We start from the raw sequence: 5,618 nt of genomic DNA on the forward strand, positions 1-5,618 counted from the left end.
AGAATTAAATGTTTAACCACAAAATCTAGATAATTATAGATATATTTTATCTAGGTTTTACAACCTAAAAAGGGAACCAAAACAAATCTGTGTTACCATGGGGATTGACAAAGCCTCAGCTTTATGGATGTTCGCATTTTTTTGACATAGAAATAAATATAAGGAGAATTTTTTATTCCTGTTATCAATAATCACATTGGAGAAATTCTAAGAAAACCACAAATCTCAACATTTCCTAAATCACAGGGTTGTGAGTCTAACATCCCTTAAAGACCAGTAAGATTTACCTTCCACTGTACTGCACCTTTTCCAAACAAGAGACCTTTTGTTTTAAATTTCATGTTGGATTTTAAAAAACCTTCTCTTGTTATGATCACGCTAAACTAAGTTTGGAAGTTTATTAAACCAGAGATTTACCCCTCATAATAATTCTTAATAGTTTCCTTTTGGGATTGATACACAATACTCTTTAACCGCATTATTACTCTACACGTATACTTATGTCGTGTGGTCAACTTACATCGCACTAAGTTTCAGCGCATCAAAGCCATTCTTTCTATGCTTATTTTAGAAAGTAAACTTGCTTGTTCCTACATGCATAACACTAAATTCCTATGTATTTATATATTTAACACTTAAAATTTACATTTTAATACTAAATTCCATTGTATTTTTATGTATAACCTTCCTGAAGATTTCCATACATACTTGAATATTTCCTTAATTTATTTGAGTGAATTTTGCTTGAATTTAGTTGTTTGGCCTTGTGATTTGTCACACGTTACAATTGATGATTTTGAATTCCTTATTTTTTATTGAGTTAACATTGAATTGATTGCCAATTTATAAAATCTTTAAGGGCATATTCAGGAATGGTTTAAAACCACTTAATTCTTTAAAAATTGAGTGACTTGATCACCTTTCACTTAGAGTACTAAGTACTAAGTCTATCCCAAATCTAGTTCCTCGTAATGTATATGCTTTATTCAACACTTAAAAAATTTATGCTTTAGTAGGATCAGATTGGGACCAGTCTCAGATCAGATCGAGATTGAAATAATTGTGCCTAAGGTGGGTACGAGCAGACCGATCTGGCTTGCCAACCAAAATTTCATTATAGCTGGCATGTTTTCAATTTGAGCCGACTCAAAAATTGAATTGACCCACACAGAATCAGATCAAAATTTAGTAAGATTGATCCATGATTTGATTTCACATGTAAGGTAGGTTTTTGAATTTAGGGCTTAGAGAATTTAAATTTTATGTTAGACATGTTAGGAACTTAAGGATTTCTAAATTATGTTATACATGTGGTACGTAGAGTAGGTCTACGAATTTATGTCTAGCAACAAAAAATGCTTGAAAATTAATTTTAGATCGAATTTCTTTCAAGCTGACCTTTACTCGGCTCAAAATTAGAGCATTTAACAACTTATTTGGAGGGAGAGGCAGTCTACCCCTATTAGGGGATGTGTTGGCTTGCAAAAGTCTATAAGGCAATGAGGTCGTGGAGGTGTTATTACAGAGGTGGCATTGCTGTTGACTCGTCCCAACACTGCCTCCAGTTGCGAATACCACACCAGCACTACCACCAGCCACGACTACCAAAGTAGCATTGTGACCAATCATGAACATGACACCAACACAACCATCAACCACGACCAACACACCAACATTGTCACCATCAGCTGCTATTGATTCGATGTTTAGCTCAAGTAGCACAAGCACCCGTCATGAGCTCCGGGCTATTGAGGAACAGGTATGCTTTTGAAGATACTTACATTACTTTTTTATCTCTTTTTAATTTAATGGAGAATTGGTCATGTTTTTTTTTCAGATTTTCTCCCCTCACACAAGCCATCCATTCCATTTAGGACATTATTTGGAGAAAGTACCTTCCTCCATACTTATCCTAAGGGGAGATCCAATTGAAAGTTTAGGATATGTGCATTCAAGAGTTTGTGTTAAACCCCAAATATAGTAATTTTTAGTTATGTATTTATTTTTTACAAATCTAACATTTTCTAATTAAATATACAAAATTAATGGTCCTATTTTCCTCACTAGGAGGCACACATTCGGAGGAACTTCGAGCATAATCTGAGCGACCGTCTTCACCACCAGATCTAAAATATATGGGTGTCAAGCAAGCATCCCTTTTGGTGTAACGAGGACATGCTCACTGAACTTCTTAGGGCTTGGGACTCTTTCAAGTATTAGAAGAAGAGGGAGTAGGGCAAGCAGAATCGTCGCTCTGATTGCGGAGGTATGGGAGCCTTGAAGCACACTGGTGGGGCACTTCCACGTACGGAGAATAAGAGGAAGATGATAACACTTAATTTCTACAATAAATTTAATTTTATATTAGATGTATACTAGCTATTTCATTATACTTACATACTCTAGAGAATGGATGGGAACCAATCATTGTAGAGTTAGGCGAACACACTCACGAGAGGTAGTCAGATCAATTTTTGGTTGACAAAAGATCCTAGGAGACACACATAACTCAAAAGATTAATTAATATAAAATTTAAATAACTATCAACGTTAATTTAGTCTCTAAATTTCATGAATCATAATTTTTTTAGGAGGTCTTCCAAAGGCTCAAGGAGAGCCAATCTGAGCAGTCGGCCAGTGGTTCAGCCACATCTCTTGATCTTTCTGATGATGTCCTGTGGAGGGGGGTTTCCCGTGGTAAGAAGAAAGGCAACGTCTATAGGCTGAGGTACCAGGTGCAAGTCGATGATGTCTGCCCGACCACTAGCACAAATGATGAATCCACTTCCACTGCAAAAAATGGAGATTTGTCTCCAGATTACTACCTAGGTCTTAACCCAACAAACCACCCTAAGATCGGAAATGGATCAGAAGATGAAATCAGAAATGGAAGTGATGATGCGTTCTAAACAGTAGAGAGGGAAGCAACAAGGTTGGGATGACAATGAATAGGATGAAGATGAGGAGATGACTGATGAGGATGAGGATGAGGATGAGGATGAGTAGGAGTTATTTTTTATGTTTATATATTTTAAACAAATTATTAGTTTTGAAAAAAAAAATTTAGTGGATCGTTGTAAATTTATTTTCCTTTTATTTATGTATATAGTTTATGTATTAATTAGTTTCATTTAGTATGTCATGTTGTGTTGGGTGAAAATTGTACTGTTTTAATCGTACATGTATAAATTGTAGTGTTGAAGAAGTTTAATTTTTTTTTCTGATGCTACAGGTTTTCGACAGCTTACCGATAATTTTACGATTGGCTGATTAGACAGCTATTTTTGGGATTATCAAATAAGAAACATTTTCATAAAGCGATGCACATTTTCGATGGATAAAAGATTCAATAATTATCTATAGTTAACTGACCGTTATGCTACACTTCTCCAACGGAAGCACAATACTTTATTCGGCGGAAGTACATTACTTTTTTGATGGACAAATACATTGATTATAGTGCCGAAGAACACCGATAGTTAAACACACTTTTGTTTTGAGCTAACAGTGACAAAATATTCGTCAGATAATCGCGACTGTTAAGAACACTGTCATTAAATCCATAGGTAATTATATCACAGACAAATATTTTTGCTATGTTGAATAAACAGTTATGCACATTTTCGACGGATAAAATAGTCAGTAATTATCTACAGTTAACTGACCGTTATGCTACACTTCTCCAATGGAAGCACAATACTTTATTTGGCGGAAGTACATTACTTTTTTGATGGACAAATACATTGATTATAGTGCCGACGAACACCGATGGTTAAACACACTTTTGTTTTGAACTAACAGTGACATAAAATATTCGTCAGATAATCGTGACTGTTAAGAACACTGTCATAAAATCCATAGGTAATTATATCACCGACAAATATTTTTGCTATGTTGAATAAACAGTTATGCACATTTTCGACGGATAAAATAGTCAGTAATTATCTACTGTTAACTGACCGTTATGCTACACTTCTCCAACGGAAGCACAATACTTTATTTGGCGGAAGTACATTACTTTTTTGATGGACAAATACATTGATTATAGTACCGAAGAACACCGATGGTTAAACACACATTTGTTTTGAAATCGATCGACTTTCCTAATGAAATCCTTAATAGACGACCTCCTGGCTTAAGGGTGAACTTTAATCGTCAAATAGAGGGTGTACCATAGTATTCTAAGAGACAACTTTCCTAGGACAATAGGCCTTCTTAGAGGATTAAAAAGGTATTCAGTAGGGTGTCCTTTAGCCATTTTAATTAAGAGATAAAATCAGTTGAGGGAGTTGGGTATAAATGATTGTCCCTCGGATTAAGTGCTATAAATTCTTTCATTCAGTTTGTGCTTCTATTCGGTTGGCTATTAGTTCTGATCGGAGAAACTGACGGTTGGTATTTTTGTCTTTTTGACTATCCCTACCCTTTAGCCATTTTAATTAAGAGTCATAAAATCAGTTGAGGGAGTTGGGCATAAATGATTGTCCCTCGGATTGAGTGCTATAAATTCTTTCATTCAGTTTGTGCTTTTATTCGGTTGGCTATTAGTTCTGATCGGAGAAAATGACGGTTGGTATTTTTGTCTTTTTGACTATCCCTATGTAATCCGTCAGTGTCTATAAGCAAGATCTATTGAATATTCTCGAGTTTGGTGGGGACATACTGCTTATGTACATATTTATATATATAATCTTAAATCAATTCTACTTATTTATACAATAAAAATGTATATCAATAAAGATAAACATATTCATATGAGAAATTAATATTGATGATATTTCTTATGTGATTTAAAAATTTATAAATTTCAAAAGTTTGGTAGTAGATATGTTAACTACATAAAAATTGTGTCCTGTGTATGTAAATTCCCCTACAAAATACAACAAGCATTTCTACCATATGGCAAGCTATTTTTTTCTTACATATTTTTATAAAAACTTCATCAAACCATTATAAGACAAAACTTAGTTTAATTAAAAAAGAAAACGAACTATCTGGTCGCTTAGAAACTAATGGTCTTCTAACTATTCAAAATTATCCTTAATGATGTTTTTCGGGGGACGACCCGTAGTTGCTTGCTTTTGTCATTAATAAAGAAGGAACTCTATTTTGTATGTTTCCAAAGTTGAAGTAGTCTATATTCCTACATTTGCCAGTTTTCACATGGTGGCGACGGTCTGAACTGGCAAATAACAAATTTTGCCGACCCCTATAGCGTGCGCTTATATAATAATAATAATAATAATAATAATAATAATAATAATAATAATAATAATAATAATAATAATAATAATAATAATAATAATAATAATAATAATAATAATAATAATAATAATTTATTATTATTATTATTTTATTATTATATGCAAAATATTTGGAATGTGCTTAAAATTCATTGAATTAACTTTAAAATTGGAAACATTTTTGTATTTCGTAGTTTCAAAATAAATTTAATGTTATTTGAATTAATAATGTAACAAGTTGTATCAGGATGATATTATAGTTTCAATTATAAGATGAGGTCTTTTTTGGAATTATCAACCAGATCAGAATTGAAGCTTTCAAGCCATTTTAAAAAGGATAAGATTTAAATTACTTTAGTTTATTTATTAATTTTA

Source organism: Phalaenopsis equestris, unplaced genomic scaffold (genome assembly GCF_001263595.1).
Source record: "Phalaenopsis equestris unplaced genomic scaffold, ASM126359v1 Scaffold221363, whole genome shotgun sequence".
NCBI classification, from domain to species: domain Eukaryota; kingdom Viridiplantae; phylum Streptophyta; class Magnoliopsida; order Asparagales; family Orchidaceae; genus Phalaenopsis; species Phalaenopsis equestris.